Genomic DNA, 22,035 nt, shown 5'->3' on the forward strand with positions numbered 1-22,035 from the left:
GAAGTAACTATTGTGAAAAGAAAATGAAGGCTGCACATTTTACTGTGCCATGCGTGATACGTGCAGGCCATAAAGTTTAGCGTGTCCTGGTTGATAGGCCAGTGGTAGCATTCAACAGCTGCCACGCAAGAGGCCTGGGGTTAAAAACCAGCAGTTGAAGTGATGGTCAAGTGCAAAATTGGCCATTTTGTTCAATGCATCAAGCTAAAGTTAACTGCGGTCTCCCCGTCGGGGAATCGAACCCCGGTCTCCCGCGTGACAGGCGGGGATACTGTCCACTATACTAACGAGGAACTCACATTCTGTATCAGCCAACTACTCACCCGCTATATAAATGTCATTGGCTGGCTTTGCACGATTGGCAACATGCATGGTCCAAAAAGTGTTATTTGTACAACTTGTGACTTTTACTGATAGATAAATCTGATTGTCAAACAGAGTTACCTCACCCTAAATGTTTGCAGGAATTCCTTTCTGCCTGAGGGCTTCCTTTCTGCTTGAGGTACTTATTTACATTAAAATGTTTGCAGCAACTCCTTTATGCTTTAGGCACTTTTGTTCTATTATATGGAGGCCAAACCGGCCAGACCGGGAGTCTCTTCTGCAGGAACACCGTCTTGCCCTGGCCAAGAGACTCGTTGATCTATTATCTGAAGAATCCCTTTTGTCTTCTGTGGATTCCTGAGGCCAAGGGGGTTTTTGAGGAATTTATGGGTGTGTGTGTGTTCTTGCAAATAAATTCACTCCAGAGTTTCGACTCGGGGTGAGAGGAAACTGGTTTTCGACTGGTGTGGATTGATTCTTCTCACCCTTTGCAAAGTATCTCACACTTTGCAAAGTATGTGTTTGTTGTCTGTTTAAGGTTGTTTACAATGTACCAAATTATCAATCTAATCCCTCTATGTGTGCTCTGAGTTTTCTTTGAGGTAATACAGGACAAATAAAAATTACCCAACGTTTTTGGTGCTGAAACCCGGGAGAGCAGATCCCTTCAGTGGGAGTTCGCCTTCGGAGAGCCGCATGGCGCCACTTCCTCATCAAAGTCCGGGGGGCTTAGAATTGCCCCATCGGCCGGCTGTTTATCTCCGCAGACGAACTTCCATTAACAGGCTCTCGCGCACGGACTCAGGGCGAGTCTGCCACTCAGGGAGAGAGTGAGTATCTAAATTAAATTGCACCCTTTAATTTTTTAATAACCAGTCGACAGTGTGTTTTTATGCTGGTGGTGATTTTGCCATCCACGCACGGAAGTCGTTTCGGGCCCCGGTTAAGGGCTGGACTGATAGCCGCCGGACCTTGTCCTGGACTCCCATGCATGGTCCAAAAAGTGTTATTTGTACAACTTGTGATGTTTACAATGGGTAAACCTTCTTTGAAGGTCCTCATGTTTGTCACCACAGAAATGCTGAGCAAATTAACAGGCAGAGAATGTAACAATCGTGATACCCAAAGGCTAGAAGTCCAGTACCGAAAAGAAAAAAAAAAGCCTGCTCGTGTTACCGTCCTGTGCACCAAGAGTACTGGCGTTGCTAATGCGCTTGTGTGCATTGGTGGTCCAGTGGTAGGATTCTCGCCTGCCACGCGGGAGGCCCGGGTTCGATTCCCGGCCAATGCAACCTCTGTTGGATAGAATTCCAAGGCCTGTCCAATGCATTGATCAAAGTTAGTAGTCATCTATAATCCAAGTCTCTCATGTGACAGGCAGTGATTCGCTCACCAATACGAACAAATACCTCTTACTCTTCATGCGCCTATTCCTCAACTGGCCTTTTGAAACATCTATGCCAACAGATGGCATTGCATGATGTGCAACAATTGTCGTCAGACAGCATTTATTGGTTACCCTTGGAGCTGTGGCAATGAGTAAAGATGGTTTGAACATCCTAAAGGTTTCCACCACAGAAATGCTGAGAAAAACGACACATTAGGAAGAAACCCTGTGTTCCAATGGCTGCCCTAAATGACAGCTAAAAAACATATCAAATGATCAATCACTGCAGTTCAACGAATAAGTGTAAATGAAGACACGGTGGTGCAGTTGATGTGGAAAGCAAGCTAAAAAATGTTGATTTATGCATTCAGGTTCAACTTACAAAACGACTTACAGTTAAATTGAGTTCCAACAAGATGCCGTATCAAAATACAAAAAGCTTCCATTACAAACATGTAGAGACCTTAGGGACAATGTGAAAAACAAGTAGAAGTAACTATTGTGAAAAGAAAATGAAGGCTGCACATTTTACTGTGCCATGCGTGATACGTGCAGGCCATAAAGGTTAGCGTGTCCTGGTTGATAGGCCAGTGGTAGCATTCAACAGCTGCCACGCAAGAGGCCTGGGGTTAAATACCAGCAGTTGGAGTGATGGTCAAGTGCAAAATTGGCCATTTTGTTCAATGCATCAAGCTAAAGTTAACTGCGGTCTCCCCGTCGGGGAATCGAACCCCGGTCTCCCGCGTGACAGGCGGAGTTACTGTCCACTATACTAACGAGGAACTCTCATTCTGTATCAGCCAACTACTCACCCGATATATAAATGTCATTGGCTGGCTTTGCACGATTGGCAACATGCATGGTCCAAAAAGTGTTATTTGTACAACTTGTGACTTTTACTGATAGATAAATCTGATTGTCAAACAGAGTTACCTCACCCTAAATGTTTGCAGGAATTCCTTTCTGCCTGAGGGCTTCCTTTCTGCTTGAGGTACTTATTTACATTAAAATGTTTGCAGCAACTCCTTTATGCTTTAGGCACTTTTGTTCTATTATATGGAGGCCAAACCGGCCAGACCGGGAGTCTCTTCTGCAGGAACACCGTCTTGCCCTGGCCAAGAGACTCGTTGATCTATTATCTGAAGAATCCTTTTTGTCTTCTGTGGATTCCTGAGGCCAAGGGGGTTTTTGAGGAATTTATGGGTGTGTGTGTGTTCTTGCAAATAAATTCACTCCAGAGTTTCGACTCGGGGTGAGAGGAAACTGGTTTTCGACTGGTGTGGATTGATTCTTCTCACCCTTTGCAAAGTATCTCACATTTTGCAAAGTATGTGTTTGTTGTCTGTTTAAGGTTGTTTACAATGTACCAAATTATCAATCTAATCCCTCTATGTGTGCTCTGAGTTTTCTTTGAGGTAATACAGGACAAATAAAAATTACCCAACGTTTTTGGTGCTGAAACCCGGGAGAGCAGATCCCTTCAGTGGGAGTTCGCCTTCGGAGAGCCGCATGGCGCCACTTCCTCATCAAAGTCCGGGGGGCTTAGAATTGCCCCATCGGCCGGCTGTTTATCTCCGCAGACGAACTTCCATTAACAGGCTCTCGCGCACGGACTCAGGGCGAGTCTGCCACTCAGGGAGAGAGTGAGTACCTAAATTAAATTGCACCCTTTAATTTTTTAATAACCAGTCGACAGTGTGGTTTTACGCTGGTGGTGATTTTGCCATCCACGCACGAAAGTCGTTTCGGGCCCCGGTTAAGGGCTGGACTGATAGCCGCCGGACCTTGTCCTGGACTCCCATGCATGGTCCAAAAAGTGTTATTTGTACAACTTGTGATGTTTACAATGGGTAAACCTTCTTTGAAGGTCCTCATGTTTGTCACCACAGAAATGCTGAGCAAATTAACAGGCAGAGAATGTAACAATCGTGATACCCAAAGGCTAGAAGTCCAGTACCGAAAAGAAAAAAAAAGCCTGCTCGTGTTACCGTCCTGTGCACCAAGAGTACTGGCGTTGCTAATGCGCTTGTGTGCATTGGTGGTCCAGTGGTAGGATTCTCGCCTGCCATGCGGGAGGCCCGGGTTCGATTCCCGGCCAATGCAGCCTCTGTTGGATAGAATTCCAAGGCCTGTCCAATGCATCGATCAAAGTTAGTAGGCATCTATAATCCAAGTCTCTCATGTGACAGGCAGTGTTTCGCTCACCAATACGAACAAAGACCTCTTACTAATCATGTGCCTATTCCTCAACTGGCCTTTTGAAACATCTATGCCAACAGATGGCATTGCATGATGTGCAACAATTGTCGTCAGACAGCATTTATTGGTTACCCTTGGAGCTGTGGCAATGAGTAAAGATGGTTTGAACATCCTAAAGGTTTCCACCACAGAAATGCTGAGAAAAACGACACATTAGGAAGAAACCCTGTGTTCCAATGGCTGCCCTAAATGACAGCTAAAAAACATATCAAATGATCAATCACTGCAGTTCAACGAATAAGTGTAAATGAAGACACGGTGGTGCAGTTGATGTGGAAAGCAAGCTAAAAAATGTTGATTTATGCATTCAGGTTCAACTTACAAAACGACTTACAGTTAAATTGAGTTCCAACAAGATGCCGTATCAAAATACAAAAAGCTTCCATTACAAACATGTAGAGACCTTAGGGACAATGTGAAAAACAAGTAGAAGTAACTATTGTGAAAAGAAAATGAAGGCTGCACATTTTACTGTGCCATGCGTGATACGTGCAGGCCATAAAGGTTAGCGTGTCCTGGTTGATAGGCCAGTGGTAGCATTCAACAGCTGCCACGCAAGAGGCCTGGGGTTAAATACCAGCAGTTGGAGTGATGGTCAAGTGCAAAATTGGCCATTTTGTTCAATGCATCAAGCTAAAGTTAACTGCAGTCTCCCCGTCGGGGAATCGAACCCCGGTCTCCCGCGTGACAGGCGGAGTTACTGTCCACTATACTAACGAGGAACTCTCATTCTGTATCAGCCAACTACTCACCCGATATATAAATGTCATTGGCTGGCTTTGCACGATTGGCAACATGCATGGTCCAAAAAGTGTTATTTGTACAACTTGTGACTTTTATTGATAGATAAATCTGATTGTCAAACAGAGTTACCTCACCCTAAATGTTTGCAGGAATTCCTTTCTGCCTGAGGGCTTCCTTTCTGCTTGAGGTACTTATTTACATTAAAATGTTTGCAGCAACTCCTTTATGCTTTAGGCACTTTTGTTCTATTATATGGAGGCCAAACCGGCCAGACCGGGAGTCTCTTCTGCAGGAACACCGTCTTGCCCTGGCCAAGAGACTCGTTGATCTATTATCTGAAGAATCCTTTTTGTCTTCTGTGGATTCCTGAGGCCAAGGGGGTTTTTGAGGAATTTATGGGTGTGTGTGTGTTCTTGCAAATAAATTCACTCCAGAGTTTCGACTCGGGGTGAGAGGAAACTGGTTTTCGACTGGTGTGGATTGATTCTTCTCACCCTTTGCAAAGTATCTCACATTTTGCAAAGTATGTGTTTGTTGTCTGTTTAAGGTTGTTTACAATGTACCAAATTATCAATCTAATCCCTCTATGTGTGCTCTGAGTTTTCTTTGAGGTAATACAGGACAAATAAAAATTACCCAACGTTTTTGGTGCTGAAACCCGGGAGAGCAGATCCCTTCAGTGGGAGTTCGCCTTCGGAGAGCCGCATGGCGCCACTTCCTCATCAAAGTCCGGGGGGCTTAGAATTGCCCCATCGGCCGGCTGTTTATCTCCGCAGACGAACTTCCATTAACAGGCTCTCGCGCACGGACTCAGGGCGAGTCTGCCACTCAGGGAGAGAGTGAGTACCTAAATTAAATTGCACCCTTTAATTTTTTAATAACCAGTCGACAGTGTGGTTTTACGCTGGTGGTGATTTTGCCATCCACGCACGAAAGTCGTTTCGGGCCCCGGTTAAGGGCTGGACTGATAGCCGCCGGACCTTGTCCTGGACTCCCATGCATGGTCCAAAAAGTGTTATTTGTACAACTTGTGATGTTTACAATGGGTAAACCTTCTTTGAAGGTCCTCATGTTTGTCACCACAGAAATGCTGAGCAAATTAACAGGCAGAGAATGTAACAATCGTGATACCCAAAGGCTAGAAGTCCAGTACCGAAAAGAAAAAAAAAGCCTGCTCGTGTTACCGTCCTGTGCACCAAGAGTACTGGCGTTGCTAATGCGCTTGTGTGCATTGGTGGTCCAGTGGTAGGATTCTCGCCTGCCATGCGGGAGGCCCGGGTTCGATTCCCGGCCAATGCAGCCTCTGTTGGATAGAATTCCAAGGCCTGTCCAATGCATCGATCAAAGTTAGTAGGCATCTATAATCCAAGTCTCTCATGTGACAGGCAGTGTTTCGCTCACCAATACGAACAAAGACCTCTTACTAATCATGTGCCTATTCCTCAACTGGCCTTTTGAAACATCTATGCCAACAGATGGCATTGCATGATGTGCAACAATTGTCGTCAGACAGCATTTATTGGTTACCCTTGGAGCTGTGGCAATGAGTAAAGATGGTTTGAACATCCTAAAGGTTTCCACCACAGAAATGCTGAGAAAAACGACACATTAGGAAGAAACCCTGTGTTCCAATGGCTGCCCTAAATGACAGTTAAAAAACATATCAAATGATCAATCACTTCAGTTCAACGAATAAGTGTAAATGAAGACACGGTGGTGCAGTTGATGTGGAAAGCAAGCTAAAAAATGTTGATTTATGCATTCAGGTTCAACTTACAAAACGACTTACAGTTAAATTGAGTTCCAACAAGATGCCGTATCAAAATACAAAAAGCTTCCATTACAAACATGTAGAGACCTCAGGGACAATGTGAAAAACAAGTAGAAGTAACTATTGTGAAAAGAAAATGAAGGCTGCACATTTTACTGTGCCATGCGTGATACGTGCAGGCCATAAAGGTTAGCGTGTCCTGGTTGATAGGCCAGTGGTAGCATTCAACAGCTGCCACGCAAGAGGCCTGGGGTTAAATACCAGCAGTTGAAGTGATGGTCAAGTGCAAAATTGGCCATTTTGTTCAATGCATCAAGCTAAAGTTAACTGCGGTCTCCCCGTTGGGGAATCGAACCCCGGTCTCCCGCGTGACAGGCGGAGTTACTGTCCACTATACTAACGAGGAACTCTCATTCTGTATCAGCCAACTGCTCACCCGATATATAAATGTCATTGGCTGGCTTTGCACGATTGGCAACATGCATGGTCCAAAAAGTGTTATTTGTACAACTTGTGACTTTTATTGATAGATAAATCTGATTGTCAAACAGAGTTACCTCACCCTAAATGTTTGCAGGAATTCCTTTCTGCCTGAGGGCTTCCTTTCTGCTTGAGGTACTTATTTACATTAAAATGTTTGCAGCAACTCCTTTAAGCTTTAGGCCCTTTTGTTCTATTATATGGAGGCCAAACCGGCCAGACCGGGAGTCTCTTCTGCAGGAACACCGTCTTGCCCTGGCCAAGAGACTCGTTGATCTATTATCTGAAGAATCCCTTTTGTCTTCTGTGGATTCCTGAGGCCAAGGGGTTTTTTGAGGAATTTATGGGTGTGTGTGTGTTCTTGCAAATAAATTCAATCCAGAGTTTTGACTCGGGGTGAGAGGAAACTGGTTTTCAACTGGTGTGGATTGATTCTTCTCACCCTTTGCAAAGTATCTCACACTTTGCAAAGTATGTGTTCGTTGTCTGTTCAAGGTTGTTTACAATGTACCAAATTATCAATCTAATCCCTCTGTGTGTGCTCTGAGTTTTCTTTGAGGTAATACAGGAGAAATAAAAATTACCCAACGATTTTGGTGCTGAAACCCGGGAGATCAGATCCCTTCAGTGGGAGTTCGCCTTCGGAGAGCCGCATGGCGCCACTTCCTCATCAAAGTCCGGGGGGCTTAGAATTGCCCCATCGGCCGGCTGTTTATCTCCGCAGACGAACTTCCATTAACAGGCTCTCGCGCACGGACTCAGGGCGAGTCTGCCACTCAGGGAGAGAGTGAGTACCTAAATTAAATTGCACCCTTTAATTTTTTAATAACCAGTCGACAGTGTGGTTTTACGCTGGTGGTGATTTTGCCATCCACGCACGAAAGTCGTTTCGGGCCCCGGTTAAGGGCTGGACTGATAGCCGCCGGACCTTGTCCTGGACTCCCATGCATGGTCCAAAAAGTGTTATTTGTACAACTTGTGATCTTTACAATGGGTAAACCTTCTTTGAAGGTCCTCATGTTTGTCACCACAGAAATGCTGAGCAAATTAACAGGCAGAGAATGTAACAATCGTGATACCCAAAGGCTAGAAGTCCAGTACCGAAAAGAAAAAAAAAGCCTGCTCGTGTTACCGTCCTGTGCACCAAGAGTACTGGCGTTGCTAATGCGCTTGTGTGCATTGTTGGTCCAGTGGTAGGATTCTCGCCTGCCACGCGGGAGGCCCGGGTTCGATTCCCGGCCAATGCAACCTCTGTTGGATAGAATTCCAAGGCCTGTCCAATGAGTCGATCAAAGTTAGTAGTCATCTATAATCCAAGTCTCTCATGTGACAGGCAGTGATTCGCTCACCAATACGAACAAAGACCTCTTACTCTTCATGCGCCTATTCCTCAACTGACCTTTAGAAACATATATGCCAACAGATGGCATTGCATGATGTGCAACAATTGTCGTCAGACAGCATTTATTGGTTACCCTTGGAGCTGTGGCAATGAGTAAAGATGGTTTGAACATCCTAAAGGTTTCCACCACAGAAATGCTGAGAAAAATGACACATTAGGAAGAAACCCTGTGTTCCAATGGCTGCCCTAAATGACAGCTAAAAAACATATCAAATGATCAATCACTGCAGTTCAACGAATAAGTGTAAATGAAGACACGGTGGTGCAGTTGATGTGGAAAGCAAGCTAAAAAATGTTGATTTATGCATTCAGGTTCAACTTACAAAACAACTTACAGTTAAATTGAGTTCCAACAAGATGCCGTATCAAAATACAAAAAGCTTCCATTACAAACATGTAGAGACCTCAGGGACAATGTGAAAAACAAGTAGAAGTAACTATTGTGAAAAGAAAATGAAGGCTGCACATTTTACTGTGCCATGCGTGATACGTGCAGGCCATAAAGTTTAGCGTGTCCTGGTTGATAGGCCAGTGGTAGCATTCAACAGCTGCCACGCAAGAGGCCTGGGGTCTAAAACCAGCAGTTGAAGTGATGGTCAAGTGCAAAATTGGCCATTTTGTTCAATGCATCAAGCTAAAGTTAACTGCGGTCTCCCCGTCGGGGAATCGAACCCCGGTCTCCCGCGTGACAGGCGGGGATAGTGTCCACTATACTAACGAGGAACTCACATTCTGTATCAGCCAACTACTCACCCGCTATATAAATGTCATTGGCTGGCTTTGCACGATTGGCAACATGCATGGTCCAAAAAGTGTTATTTGTACAACTTGTGACTTTTACTGATAGATAAATCTGATTGTCAAACAGAGTTACCTCACCCTAAATGTTTGCAGGAATTCCTTTCTGCCTGAGGGCTTCCTTTCTGCTTGAGGTACTTATTTACATTAAAATGTTTGCAGCAACTCCTTTATGCTTTAGGCACTTTTGTTCTATTATATGGAGGCCAAACCGGCCAGACCGGGAGTCTCTTCTGCAGGAACACCGTCTTGCCCTGGCCAAGAGACTCGTTGATCTATTATCTGAAGAATCCCTTTTGTCTTCTGTGGATTCCTGAGGCCAAGGGGGTTTTTGAGGAATTTATGGGTGTGTGTGTGTTCTTGCAAATAAATTCACTCCAGAGTTTCGACTCGGGGTGAGAGGAAACTGGTTTTCGACTGGTGTGGATTGATTCTTCTCACCCTTTGCAAAGTATCTCACACTTTGCAAAGTATGTGTTTGTTGTCTGTTTAAGGTTGTTTACAATGTACCAAATTATCAATCTAATCCCTCTATGTGTGCTCTGAGTTTTCTTTGAGGTAATACAGGACAAATAAAAATTACCCAACGTTTTTGGTGCTGAAACCCAGGAGAGCAGATCCCTTCGGTGGGAGTTCGCCTTCGGAGAGCCGCATGGCGCCACTTCCTCATCAAAGTCCGGGGGGCTGAGAATTGCCCCATCGGCCGGCTGTTTATCTCCGCAGACGAACTTCCATTAACAGGCTCTCGCGCACGGACTCAGGGCGAGTCTGCCACTCAGGGAGAGAGTGAGTACCTAAATTAAATTGCACCCTTTAATTTTTTAATAACCAGTCGACAGTGTGGTTTTATGCTGGTGGTGATTTTGCCATCCACGCACGAAAGTCATTTCGGGCCCCGGTTAAGGGCTGGACTGATAGCCGCCGGACCTTGTCCTGGACTCCCATGCATGGTCCAAAAAGTGTTATTTGTACAACTTGTGATGTTTACAATGGGTAAACCTTCTTTGAAGGTCCTCATGTTCTTCACCACAGAAATGCTGAGCAAATTAACAGGCAGAAAGTGTAACAATCGTGATACCCAAAGGCTAGAAGTCCAGTACCGAAAAGAAAAAAAAAAAGCCTGCTCGTGTTACCGTCCTGTGCACCAAGAGTACTGGTGTTGCTAATGCGCTTGTGTGCATTGGTGGTCCAGTGGTATGATTCTCGCCTGCCACGCGGGAGGCCCGGGTTCGATTCCCGGCCAATGCAACCTCTGTTGGATAGAATTCCAAGGCCTGTCCAATGAGTCGATCAAAGTTAGTAGTCATCTATAATCCAAGTCTCTCATGTGACAGGCAGTGATTCGCTCACCAATACGAACAAAGACCTCTTACTCTTCATGCGCCTATTCCTCAACTGGCCTTTTGAAACATCTATGCCAACAGATGGCATTGCATGATGTGCAACAATTGTCGTCAGACAGCATTTATTGGTTACCCTTGGAGCTGTGGCAATGAGTAAAGATGGTTTGAACATCCTAAAGGTTTCCACCACAGAAATGCTGAGAAAAACGACACATTAGGAAGAAACCCTGTGTTCCAATGGCTGCCCTAAATGACAGCTAAAAAACATATCAAATGATCAATCACTGCAGTTCAACGAATAAGTGTAAATGAAGACACGGTGGTGCAGTTGATGTGGAAAGCAAGCTAAAAAATGTTGATTTATGCATTCAGGTTCAACTTACAAAACAACTTACAGTTAAATTGAGTTCCAACAAGATGCCGTATCAAAATACAAAAAGCTTCCATTACAAACATGTAGAGACCTCAGGGACAATGTGAAAAACAAGTAGAAGTAACTATTGTGAAAAGAAAATGAAGGCTGCACATTTTACTGTGCCATGCGTGATACGTGCAGGCCATAAAGTTTAGCGTGTCCTGGTTGATAGGCCAGTGGTAGCATTCAACAGCTGCCACGCAAGAGGCCTGGGGTTAAAAACCAGCAGTTGAAGTGATGGTCAAGTGCAAAATTGACCATTTTGTTCAATGCATCAAGCTAAAGTTAACTGCGGTCTCCCCGTCGGGGAATCGAACCCCGGTCTCCCGCGTGACAGGCAGGGATACTGTCCACTATACTAACGAGGAACTCACATTCTGTATCAGCCAACTACTCACCCGCTATATAAATGTCATTGGCTGGCTTTGCACGATTGGCAACATGCATGGTCCAAAAAGTGTTATTTGTACAACTTGTGACTTTTACTGATAGATAAATCTGATTGTCAAACAGAGTTACCTCACCCTAAATGTTTGCAGGAATTCCTTTCTGCCTGAGGGCTTCCTTTCTGCTTGAGGTACTTATTTACATTAAAATGTTTGCAGCAACTCCTTTATGCTTTAGGCACTTTTGTTCTATTATATGGAGGCCAAACCGGCCAGACCGGGAGTCTCTTCTGCAGGAACACCGTCTTGCCCTGGCCAAGAGACTCGTTGATCTATTATCTGAAGAATCCCTTTTGTCTTCTGTGGATTCCTGAGGCCAAGGGGGTTTTTGAGGAATTTATGGGTGTGTGTGTGTTCTTGCAAATAAATTCACTCCAGAGTTTCGACTCGGGGTGAGAGGAAACTGGTTTTCGACTGGTGTGGATTGATTCTTCTCACCCTTTGCAAAGTATCTCACACTTTGCAAAGTATGTGTTTGTTGTCTGTTTAAGGTTGTTTACAATGTACCAAATTATCAATCTAATCCCTCTATGTGTGCTCTGAGTTTTCTTTGAGGTAATACAGGACAAATAAAAATTACCCAACGTTTTTGGTGCTGAAACCCAGGAGAGCAGATCCCTTCGGTGGGAGTTCGCCTTCGGAGAGCCGCATGGCGCCACTTCCTCATCAAAGTCCGGGGGGCTGAGAATTGCCCCATCGGCCGGCTGTTTATCTCCGCAGACGAACTTCCATTAACAGGCTCTCGCGCACGGACTCAGGGCGAGTCTGCCACTCAGGGAGAGAGTGAGTACCTAAATTAAATTGCACCCTTTAATTTTTTAATAACCAGTCGACAGTGTGGTTTTATGCTGGTGGTGATTTTGCCATCCACGCACGAAAGTCATTTCGGGCCCCGGTTAAGGGCTGGACTGATAGCCGCCGGACCTTGTCCTGGACTCCCATGCATGGTCCAAAAAGTGTTATTTGTACAACTTGTGATGTTTACAATGGGTAAACCTTCTTTGAAGGTCCTCATGTTTGTCACCACAGAAATGCTGAGCAAATTAACAGGCAGAAAGTGTAACAATCGTGATACCCAAAGGCTAGAAGTCCAGTACCGAAAAGAAAAAAAAAAAGCCTGCTCGTGTTACCGTCCTGTGCACCAAGAGTACTGGTGTTGCTAATGCGCTTGTGTGCATTGGTGGTCCAGTGGTATGATTCTCGCCTGCCACGCGGGAGGCCCGGGTTCGATTCCCGGCCAATGCAACCTCTGTTGGATAGAATTCCAAGGTCTGAACAATGAGTCGATCAAAGTTAGTAGTCATCTATAATCCAAGTCTCTCATGTGACAGGCAGTGATTCGCTCACCAATACGAACAAAGACCTCTTACTCTTCATGCGCCTATTCCTCAACTGGCCTTTTGAAACATCTATGCCAACAGATGGCATTGCATGATGTGCAACAATTGTCGTCAGACAGCATTTATTGGTTACCCTTGGAGCTGTGGCAATGAGTAAAGATGGTTTGAACATCCTAAAGGTTTCCACCACAGAAATGCTGAGAAAAACGACACATTAGGAAGAAACCCTGTGTTCCAATGGCTGCCCTAAATGACAGCTAAAAAACATATCAAATGATCAATCACTGCAGTTCAACGAATAAGTGTAAATGAAGACACGGTGGTGCAGTTGATGTGGAAAGCAAGCTAAAAAATGTTGATTTATGCATTCAGGTTCAACTTACAAAACAACTTACAGTTAAATTGAGTTCCAACAAGATGCCGTATCAAAATACAAAAAGCTTCCATTACAAACATGTAGAGACCTCAGGGACAATGTGAAAAACAAGTAGAAGTAACTATTGTGAAAAGAAAATGAAGGCTGCACATTTTACTGTGCCATGCGTGATACGTGCAGGCCATAAAGTTTAGCGTGTCCTGGTTGATAGGCCAGTGGTAGCATTCAACAGCTGCCACGCAAGAGGCCTGGGGTTAAAAACCAGCAGTTGAAGTGATGGTCAAGTGCAAAATTGGCCATTTTGTTCAATGCATCAAGCTAAAGTTAACTGCGGTCTCCCCGTCGGGGAATCGAACCCCGGTCTCCCGCGTGACAGGCGGGGATACTGTCCACTATACTAACGAGGAACTCACATTCTGTATCAGCCAACTACTCACCCGCTATATAAATGTCATTGGCTGGCTTTGCACGATTGGCAACATGCATGGTCCAAAAAGTGTTATTTGTACAACTTGTGACTTTTACTGATAGATAAATCTGATTGTCAAACAGAGTTACCTCACCCTAAATGTTTGCAGGAATTCCTTTCTGCCTGAGGGCTTCCTTTCTGCTTGAGGTACTTATTTACATTAAAATGTTTGCAGCAACTCCTTTATGCTTTAGGCACTTTTGTTCTATTATATGGAGGCCAAACCGGCCAGACCGGGAGTCTCTTCTGCAGGAACACCGTCTTGCCCTGGCCAAGAGACTCGTTGATCTATTATCTGAAGAATCCCTTTTGTCTTCTGTGGATTCCTGAGGCCAAGGGGGTTTTTGAGGAATTTATGGGTGTGTGTGTGTTCTTGCAAATAAATTCACTCCAGAGTTTCGACTCGGGGTGAGAGGAAACTGGTTTTCGACTGGTGTGGATTGATTCTTCTCACCCTTTGCAAAGTATCTCACACTTTGCAAAGTATGTGTTTGTTGTCTGTTTAAGGTTGTTTACAATGTACCAAATTATCAATCTAATCCCTCTATGTGTGCTCTGAGTTTTCTTTGAGGTAATACAGGACAAATAAAAATTACCCAACGTTTTTGGTGCTGAAACCCGGGAGAGCAGATCCCTTCGGTGGGAGTTCGCCTTCGGAGAGCCGCATGGCGCCACTTCCTCATCAAAGTCCGGGGGGCTGAGAATTGCCCCATCGGCCGGCTGTTTATCTCCGCAGACGAACTTCCATTAACAGGCTCTCGCGCACGGACTCAGGGCGAGTCTGCCACTCAGGGAGAGAGTGAGTACCTAAATTAAATTGCACCTTTTAACTTTTTTAATAACCAGTCGACAGTGTGGTTTTATGCTGGTGGTGATTTTGCCATCCACGCACGAAAGTCATTTCGGGCCCCGGTTAAGGGCTGGACTGATAGCCGCCGGACCTTGTCCTGGACTCCCATGCATGGTCCAAAAAGTGTTATTTGTACAACTTGTGATGTTTACAATGGGTAAACCTTCTTTGAAGGTCCTCATGTTTGTCACCACAGAAATGCTGAGCAAATTAACAGGCAGAAAGTGTAACAATCGTGATACCCAAAGGCTAGAAGTCCAGTACCGAAAAGAAAAAAAAAAAGCCTGCTCGTGTTACCGTCCTGTGCACCATGAGTACTGGTGTTGCTAATGCGCTTGTGTGCATTGGTGGTCCAGTGGTAGGATTCTCGCCTGCCACGCGGGAGGCCCGGGTTCGATTCCCGGCCAATGCAACCTCTGTTGGATAGAATTCAAAGGCCTGTCCAATGCATCGATCAAAGTTAGTAGTCATCTATAATCCAAGTGTCTCATGTGACAGGCAGTGATTCGCTTACCAATACGAACAAAGACCTCTTACTCATCATGCGCCTATTCCTCAACTGGCCTTTTGAAACATCTATGCCAACAGATGGCATTGCATGATGTGCAACAATTGTCGTCAGACAGCATTTATTTGTTACCCTTGGAGCTGTGGCAATGAGTAAAGATGGTTTGAACATCCTAAAGGTTTCCACCACAGAAATGCTGAGAAAAACGACACATTAGGAAGAAACCCTGTGTTCCAATGGCTGTCCTAAATGACAGCTAAAAACATATCAAATGATCAATCACTGCAGTTCAACGAATAAGTGTAAATGAAGACACGGTGGTGCAGTTGATGTGGAAAGCAAGCTAAAAAATGTTGATTTATGCATTCAGGTTCAACTTACAAAACGACTTACAGTTAAATTGAGTTCCAACAAGATGCCGTATCAAAATACAAAAAGCTTCCATTACAAACATGTAGAGACCTCAGGGACAATGTGAAAAACAAGTAGAAGTAACTATTGTGAAAAGAAAATGAAGGCTGCACATTTTACTGTGCCATGCGTGATACGTGCAGGCCATAAAGTTTAGCGTGTCCTGGTTGATAGGCCAGTGGTAGCATTCAACAGCTGCCACGCAAGAGGCCTGGGGTTAAAAACCAGCAGTTGAAGTGATGGTCAAGTGCAAAATTGGCCATTTTGTTCAATGCATCAAGCTAAAGTTAACCGCGGTCTCCCCGTCGGGGAATAGAACCCCGGTCTCCTGCGTGACAGGCAGGGATACTGTCCACTATACTAACGAGGAACTCACATTCTATATCAGCCAACTACTCACCCGCTATATAAATGTCATTGGCTGGCTTTGCACGATTGGCAACATGCATGGTCCAAAAAGTGTTCTTTGTACAACTTGTGACTTTTATTGATAGATAAATCTGATTGTCAAACAGAGTTACCTCACCCTAAATGTTTGCAGGAATTCCTTTCTGCCTGAGGGCTTCCTTTCTGCTTGAGGTACTTATTTACATTAAAATGTTTGCAGCAACTCCTTTATGCTTTAGGCACTTTTGTTCTATTATATGGAGGCCAAACCGGCCAGACCGGGAGTCTCTTCTGCAGGAACACCGTCTTGCCCTGGCCAAGAGACTCGTTGATCTATTATCTGAAGAATCCCTTTTGTCTTCTGTGGATTCCTGAGGCCAAGGGGGTTTTTGAGGAATTTATGGGTGTGTGTGTGTTCTTGCAAATAAATTCACTCCAGAGTTTCGACTCGGGGTGAGAGGAAACTGGTTTTCGACTGGTGTGGATTGATTCTTCTCACCCTTTGCAAAGTATCTCACACTTTGCAAAGTATGTGTTCGTTGTCTGTTTAAGGTTGTTTACAATGTACCAAATTATCAATCTAATCCCTCTGTGTGTGCTCTGAGTTTTCTTTGAGGTAATACAGGACAAATAAAAATTACCCAACGATTTTGGTGCTGAAACCCGGGAGAGCAGATCCCTTCGGTGGGAGTTCGCCTTCGGAGAGCCGCATGGCGCCACTTCCTCATCAAAGTCCGGGGGGCTTAGAATTGCCCCATCGGCTGGCTGTTTATCTCCGCAGACGAACTTCCATTAACAGGCTCTCGCGCACGGACTCAGGGCGAGTCTGCCACTCAGGGAGAGAGTGAGTACCTAAATTAAATTGCACCCTTTAATTTTTTAATAACCAGTCGACAGTGTGGTTTTACGCTGGTGGTGATTTTGCCATCCACGCACGAAAGTCGTTTCGGGCCCCGGTTAAGGGCTGGACTGATAGCCGCCGGACCTTGTCCTGGACTCCCATGCATGGTCCAAAAAGTGTTATTTGTACAACTTGTGATGTTTACAATGGGTAAACCTTCTTTGAAGGTCCTCATGTTTGTCACCACAGAAATGCTGAGCAAATTAACAGGCAGAGAATGTAACAATCGTGATACCCAAAGGCTAGAAGTCCAGTACCGAAAAGAAAAAAAAAGCCTGCTCGTGTTACCGTCCTGTGCACCAAGAGTACTGGCGTTGCTAATGCGCTTGTGTGCATTGGTGGTCCTGTGGTAGGATTCTCGCCTGCCACGTGGGAGGCCCGGGTTCGATTCCCGGCCAATGCAACCTCTGTTGGATAGAATTCAAAGGCCTGTCCAATGCATCGATCAAAGTTAGTAGTCATCTATAATCCAAGTCTCTCATGTGACAGGCAGTGATTCGCTCACCAATACGAACAAAGACCTCTTACTCTTCATGCGCCTATTCCTCAACTGGCCTTTTGAAACATCTATGCCAACAGATGGCATTGCATGATGTGCAACAATTGTCGTCAGACAGCATTTATTGGTTACCCTTGGAGCTGTGGCAATGAGTAAAGATGGTTTGAACATCCTAAAGGTTTCCACCACAGAAATGCTGAGAAAAACGACACATTAGGAAGAAACCCTGTGTTCCAATGGCTGCCCTAAATGACAGCTAAAAAACATATCAAATGATCAATCACTGCAGTTCAACGAATAAGTGTAAATGAAGACACGGTGGTGCAGTTGATGTGGAAAGCAAGCTAAAAAATGTTGATTTATGCATTCAGGTTCAACTTACAAAACGACTTACAGTTAAATTGAGTTCCAACAAGATGCCGTATCAAAATACAAAAAGCTTCCATTACAAACATGTAGAGACCTCAGGGACAATGTGAAAAACAAGTAGAAGTACCTATTGTGAAAAGAAAATGAAGGCTGCACATTTTACTGTGCCATGCGTGATACGTGCAGGCCATAAAGGTTAGCGTGTCCTGGTTGATAGGCCAGTGGTAGCATTCAACAGCTGCCACGCAAGAGACCTGGGGTTAAATACCAGCAGTTGAAGTGATGGTCAAGTGCAAAATTGGCCATTTTGTTCAATGCATCAAGCTAAAGTTAACTGCGGTCTCCCCGTCGGGGAATCGAACCCCGGTCTCCCGCGTGACAGGCGGGGATACTGTCCACTATACTAACGAGGAACTCACATTCTGTATCAGCCAACTACTCACCCGCTATATAAATGTCATTGGCTGGCTTTGCACGATTGGCAACATGCATGGTCCAAAAAGTGTTATTTGTACAACTTGTGACTTTTACTGATAGATAAATCTGATTGTCAAACAGAGTTACCTCACCCTAAATGTTTGCAGGAATTCCTTTCTGCCTGAGGGCTTCCTTTCTGCTTGAGGTACTTATTTACATTAAAATGTTTGCAGCAACTCCTTTATGCTTTAGGCACTTTTGTTCTATTATATGGAGGCCAAACCGGCCAGACCGGGAGTCTCTTCTGCAGGAACACCGTCTTGCCCTGGCCAAGAGACTCGTTGATCTATTATCTGAAGAATCCCTTTTGTCTTCTGTGGATTCCTGAGGCCAAGGGGGTTTTTGAGGAATTTATGGGTGTGTGTGTGTTCTTGCAAATAAATTCACTCCAGAGTTTCGACTCGGGGTGAGAGGAAACTGGTTTTCGACTGGTGTGGATTGATTCTTCTCACCCTTTGCAAAGTATCTCACACTTTGCAAAGTATGTGTTTGTTGTCTGTTTAAGGTTGTTTACAATGTACCAAATTATCAATCTAATCCCTCTATGTGTGCTCTGAGTTTTCTTTGAGGTAATACAGGACAAATAAAAATTACCCAACGTTTTTGGTGCTGAAACCCAGGAGAGCAGATCCCTTCGGTGGGAGTTCGCCTTCGGAGAGCCGCATGGCGCCACTTCCTCATCAAAGTCCGGGGGGCTGAGAATTGCCCCATCGGCCGGCTGTTTATCTCCGCAGACGAACTTCCATTAACAGGCTCTCGCGCACGGACTCAGGGCGAGTCTGCCACTCAGGGAGAGAGTGAGTACCTAAATTAAATTGCACCCTTTAATTTTTTAATAACCAGTCGACAGTGTGGTTTTATGCTGGTGGTGATTTTGCCATCCACGCACGAAAGTCATTTCGGGCCCCGGTTAAGGGCTGGACTGATAGCCGCCGGACCTTGTCCTGGACTCCCATGCATGGTCCAAAAAGTGTTATTTGTACAACTTGTGATGTTTACAATGGGTAAACCTTCTTTGAAGGTCCTCATGTCTGTCACCACAGAAATGCTGAGCAAATTAACAGGCAGAAAGTGTAACAATCGTGATACCCAAAGGCTAGAAGTCCAGTACCGAAAAGAAAAAAAAAAAGCCTGCTCGTGTTACCGTCCTGTGCACCAAGAGTACTGGTGTTGCTAATGCGCTTGTGTGCGTTGGTGGTCCAGTGGTAGGATTCTCGCCTGCCACGCGGGAGGCCCGGGTTCGATTCCCGGCCAATGCAACCTCTGTTGGATAGAATTCCAAGGCCTGTCCAATGCATCGATCAAAGTTAGTAGTCATCTATAATCCAAGTCTCTCATGTGACAGGCAGTGATTCGCTTACCAATACGAACAAAGACCTCTTACTCATCATGCGCCTATTCCTCAACTGGCCTTTTGAAACATCTATGCCAACAGATGGCATTGCATGATGTGCAACAATTGTCGTCAGACAGCATTTATTGGTTACCCTTGGAGCTGTGGCAATGAGTAAAGATGGTTTGAACATCCTAAAGGTTTCCACCACAGAAATGCTGAGAAAAACGACACATTAGGAAGAAACCCTGTGTTCCAATGGCTGCCCTAAATGACAGCTAAAAAACATATCAAATGATCAATCACTGCAGTTCAACGAATAAGTGTAAATGAAGACACGGTGGTGCAGTTGATGTGGAAAGCAAGCTAAAAAATGTTGATTTATGCATTCAGGTTCAACTTACAAAACGACTTACAGTTAAATTGAGTTCCAACAAGATGCCGTATCAAAATACAAAAAGCTTCCATTACAAACATGTAGAGACCTCAGGGACAATGTGAAAAACAAGTAGAAGTAACTTTTGTGAAAAGAAAATGAAGGCTGCACATTTTACTGTGCCATGCGTGATACGTGCAGGCCATAAAGGTTAGCGTGTCCTGGTTGATAGGCCAGTGGTAGCATTCAACAGCTGCCACGCAAGAGACCTGGGGTTAAATACCAGCAGTTGAAGCGATGGTCAAGTGCAAAATTGGCCATTTTGTTCAATGCATCAAGCTAAAGTTAACTGCGGTCTCCCCGTCGGGGAATCGAACCCCGGTCTCCCGCGTGACAGGCGGGGATACTGTCCACTATACTAACGAGGAACTCACATTCTGTATCAGCCAACTACTCACCCGCTATATAAATGTCATTGGCTGGCTTTGCACGATTGGCAACATGCATGGTCCAAAAAGTGTTATTTGTACAACTTGTGACTTTTACTGATAGATAAATCTGATTGTCAAACAGAGTTACCTCACCCTAAATGTTTGCAGGAATTCCTTTCTGCCTGAGGGCTTCCTTTCTGCTTGAGGTACTTATTTACATTAAAATGTTTGCAGCAACTCCTTTATGCTTTAGGCACTTTTGTTCTATTATATGGAGGCCAAACCGGCCAGACCGGGAGTCTCTTCTGCAGGAACACCGTCTTGCCCTGGCCAAGAGACTCGTTGATCTATTATCTGAAGAATCCCTTTTGTCTTCTGTGGATTCCTGAGGCCAAGGGGGTTTTTGAGGAATTTATGGGTGTGTGTGTGTTCTTGCAAATAAATTCACTCCAGAGTTTCGACTCGGGGTGAGAGGAAACTGGTTTTCGACTGGTGTGGATTGATTCTTCTCACCCTTTGCAAAGTATCTCACACTTTGCAAAGTATGTGTTTGTTGTCTGTTTAAGGTTGTTTACAATGTACCAAATTATCAATCTAATCCCTCTATGTGTGCTCTGAGTTTTCTTTGAGGTAATACAGGACAAATAAAAATTACCCAACGTTTTTGGTGCTGAAACCCGGGAGAGCAGATCCCTTCGGTGGGAGTTCGCCTTCGGAGAGCCGCATGGCGCCACTTCCTCATCAAAGTCCGGGGGGCTGAGAATTGCCCCATCGGCCGGCTGTTTATCTCCGCAGACGAACTTCCATTAACAGGCTCTCGCGCACGGACTCAGGGCGAGTCTGCCACTCAGGGAGAGAGTGAGTACCTAAATTAAATTGCACCTTTTAACTTTTTTAATAACCAGTCGACAGTGTGGTTTTATGCTGGTGGTGATTTTGCCATCCACGCACGAAAGTCATTTCGGGCCCCGGTTAAGGGCTGGACTGATAGCCGCCGGACCTTGTCCTGGACTCCCATGCATGGTCCAAAAAGTGTTATTTGTACAACTTGTGATGTTTACAATGGGTAAACCTTCTTTGAAGGTCCTCATGTCTGTCACCACAGAAATGCTGAGCAAATTAACAGGCAGAAAGTGTAACAATCGTGATACCCAAAGGCTAGAAGTCCAGTACCGAAAAGAAAAAAAAAAAGCCTGCTCGTGTTACCGTCCTGTGCACCAAGAGTACTGGTGTTGCTAATGCGCTTGTGTGCATTGGTGGTCCAGTGGTAGGATTCTCGCCTGCGACGCGGGAGGCCCGGGTTCGATTCCCGGCCAATGCAACCTCTGTTGGATAGAATTCCAAGGCCTGTCCAATGCATCGATCAAAGTTAGTAGTCATCTATAATCCAAGTCTCTCATGTGACAGGCAGTGATTCGCTTACCAATACGAACAAAGACCTCTTACTCATCATGCGCCTATTCCTCAACTGGCCTTTTGAAACATCTATGCCAACAGATGGCATTGCATGATGTGCAACAATTGTCGTCAGACAGCATTTATTGGTTACCCTTGGAGCTGTGGCAATGAGTAAAGATGGTTTGAACATCCTAAAGGTTTCCACCACAGAAATGCTGAGAAAAACGACACATTAGGAAGAAACCCTGTGTTCCAATGGCTGCCCTAAATGACAGCTAAAAAACATATCAAATGATCAATCACTGCAGTTCAACGAATAAGTGTAAATGAAGACACGGTGGTGCAGTTGATGTGGAAAGCAAGCTAAAAAATGTTGATTTATGCATTCAGGTTCAACTTACAAAACGACTTACAGTTAAATTGAGTTCCAACAAGATGCCGTATCAAAATACAAAAAGCTTCCATTACAAACATGTAGAGACCTCAGGGACAATGTGAAAAACAAGTAGAAGTAACTTTTGTGAAAAGAAAATGAAGGCTG

The 22,035-nt window shown here is 44.8% G+C and overlaps 15 non-coding genes across 15 annotated transcripts; 10 read left to right on the forward strand and 5 right to left on the reverse strand.

Moving 5' to 3' along the window:
- Nucleotides 1-221: 221 nt before the first annotated feature.
- On the reverse strand, nucleotides 222-293 carry trnad-guc (transfer RNA aspartic acid (anticodon GUC)). Its single transcript has one exon. It is a non-coding gene; the product is annotated as a tRNA-Asp (tRNA).
- A 1,251-nt stretch (nucleotides 294-1,544) lies between these two features.
- On the forward strand, nucleotides 1,545-1,615 carry trnag-gcc (transfer RNA glycine (anticodon GCC)). The gene has a single exon. It is a non-coding gene; the product is annotated as a tRNA-Gly (tRNA).
- Nucleotides 1,616-3,743: 2,128 nt separating this feature from the next.
- trnag-gcc (transfer RNA glycine (anticodon GCC)) lies at nucleotides 3,744-3,814 on the forward strand. The gene has a single exon. It is a non-coding gene; the product is annotated as a tRNA-Gly (tRNA).
- Nucleotides 3,815-5,942: 2,128 nt separating this feature from the next.
- On the forward strand, nucleotides 5,943-6,013 carry trnag-gcc (transfer RNA glycine (anticodon GCC)). Its single transcript has one exon. It is a non-coding gene; the product is annotated as a tRNA-Gly (tRNA).
- A 2,128-nt stretch (nucleotides 6,014-8,141) lies between these two features.
- trnag-gcc (transfer RNA glycine (anticodon GCC)) lies at nucleotides 8,142-8,212 on the forward strand. Its single transcript has one exon. It is a non-coding gene; the product is annotated as a tRNA-Gly (tRNA).
- Nucleotides 8,213-10,342: 2,130 nt separating this feature from the next.
- Nucleotides 10,343-10,413, forward strand: trnag-gcc (transfer RNA glycine (anticodon GCC)). Its single transcript has one exon. It is a non-coding gene; the product is annotated as a tRNA-Gly (tRNA).
- Nucleotides 10,414-11,219: 806 nt separating this feature from the next.
- On the reverse strand, nucleotides 11,220-11,291 carry trnad-guc (transfer RNA aspartic acid (anticodon GUC)). Its single transcript has one exon. It is a non-coding gene; the product is annotated as a tRNA-Asp (tRNA).
- Nucleotides 11,292-12,543: 1,252 nt separating this feature from the next.
- Nucleotides 12,544-12,614, forward strand: trnag-gcc (transfer RNA glycine (anticodon GCC)). Its single transcript has one exon. It is a non-coding gene; the product is annotated as a tRNA-Gly (tRNA).
- Nucleotides 12,615-13,420: 806 nt separating this feature from the next.
- trnad-guc (transfer RNA aspartic acid (anticodon GUC)) lies at nucleotides 13,421-13,492 on the reverse strand. The gene has a single exon. It is a non-coding gene; the product is annotated as a tRNA-Asp (tRNA).
- Nucleotides 13,493-14,745: 1,253 nt separating this feature from the next.
- Nucleotides 14,746-14,816, forward strand: trnag-gcc (transfer RNA glycine (anticodon GCC)). Its single transcript has one exon. It is a non-coding gene; the product is annotated as a tRNA-Gly (tRNA).
- Nucleotides 14,817-16,943: 2,127 nt separating this feature from the next.
- On the forward strand, nucleotides 16,944-17,014 carry trnag-gcc (transfer RNA glycine (anticodon GCC)). Its single transcript has one exon. It is a non-coding gene; the product is annotated as a tRNA-Gly (tRNA).
- An 806-nt stretch (nucleotides 17,015-17,820) lies between these two features.
- trnad-guc (transfer RNA aspartic acid (anticodon GUC)) lies at nucleotides 17,821-17,892 on the reverse strand. The gene has a single exon. It is a non-coding gene; the product is annotated as a tRNA-Asp (tRNA).
- Nucleotides 17,893-19,144: 1,252 nt separating this feature from the next.
- trnag-gcc (transfer RNA glycine (anticodon GCC)) lies at nucleotides 19,145-19,215 on the forward strand. Its single transcript has one exon. It is a non-coding gene; the product is annotated as a tRNA-Gly (tRNA).
- An 806-nt stretch (nucleotides 19,216-20,021) lies between these two features.
- On the reverse strand, nucleotides 20,022-20,093 carry trnad-guc (transfer RNA aspartic acid (anticodon GUC)). The gene has a single exon. It is a non-coding gene; the product is annotated as a tRNA-Asp (tRNA).
- Nucleotides 20,094-21,346: 1,253 nt separating this feature from the next.
- trnar-gcg (transfer RNA arginine (anticodon GCG)) lies at nucleotides 21,347-21,417 on the forward strand. Its single transcript has one exon. It is a non-coding gene; the product is annotated as a tRNA-Arg (tRNA).
- The last annotated feature ends 618 nt before the right edge of the window (nucleotides 21,418-22,035 follow it).

This window comes from Nothobranchius furzeri, chromosome 2 (genome assembly GCF_043380555.1).
Source record: "Nothobranchius furzeri strain GRZ-AD chromosome 2, NfurGRZ-RIMD1, whole genome shotgun sequence".
NCBI lineage: Eukaryota > Metazoa > Chordata > Actinopteri > Cyprinodontiformes > Nothobranchiidae > Nothobranchius > Nothobranchius furzeri.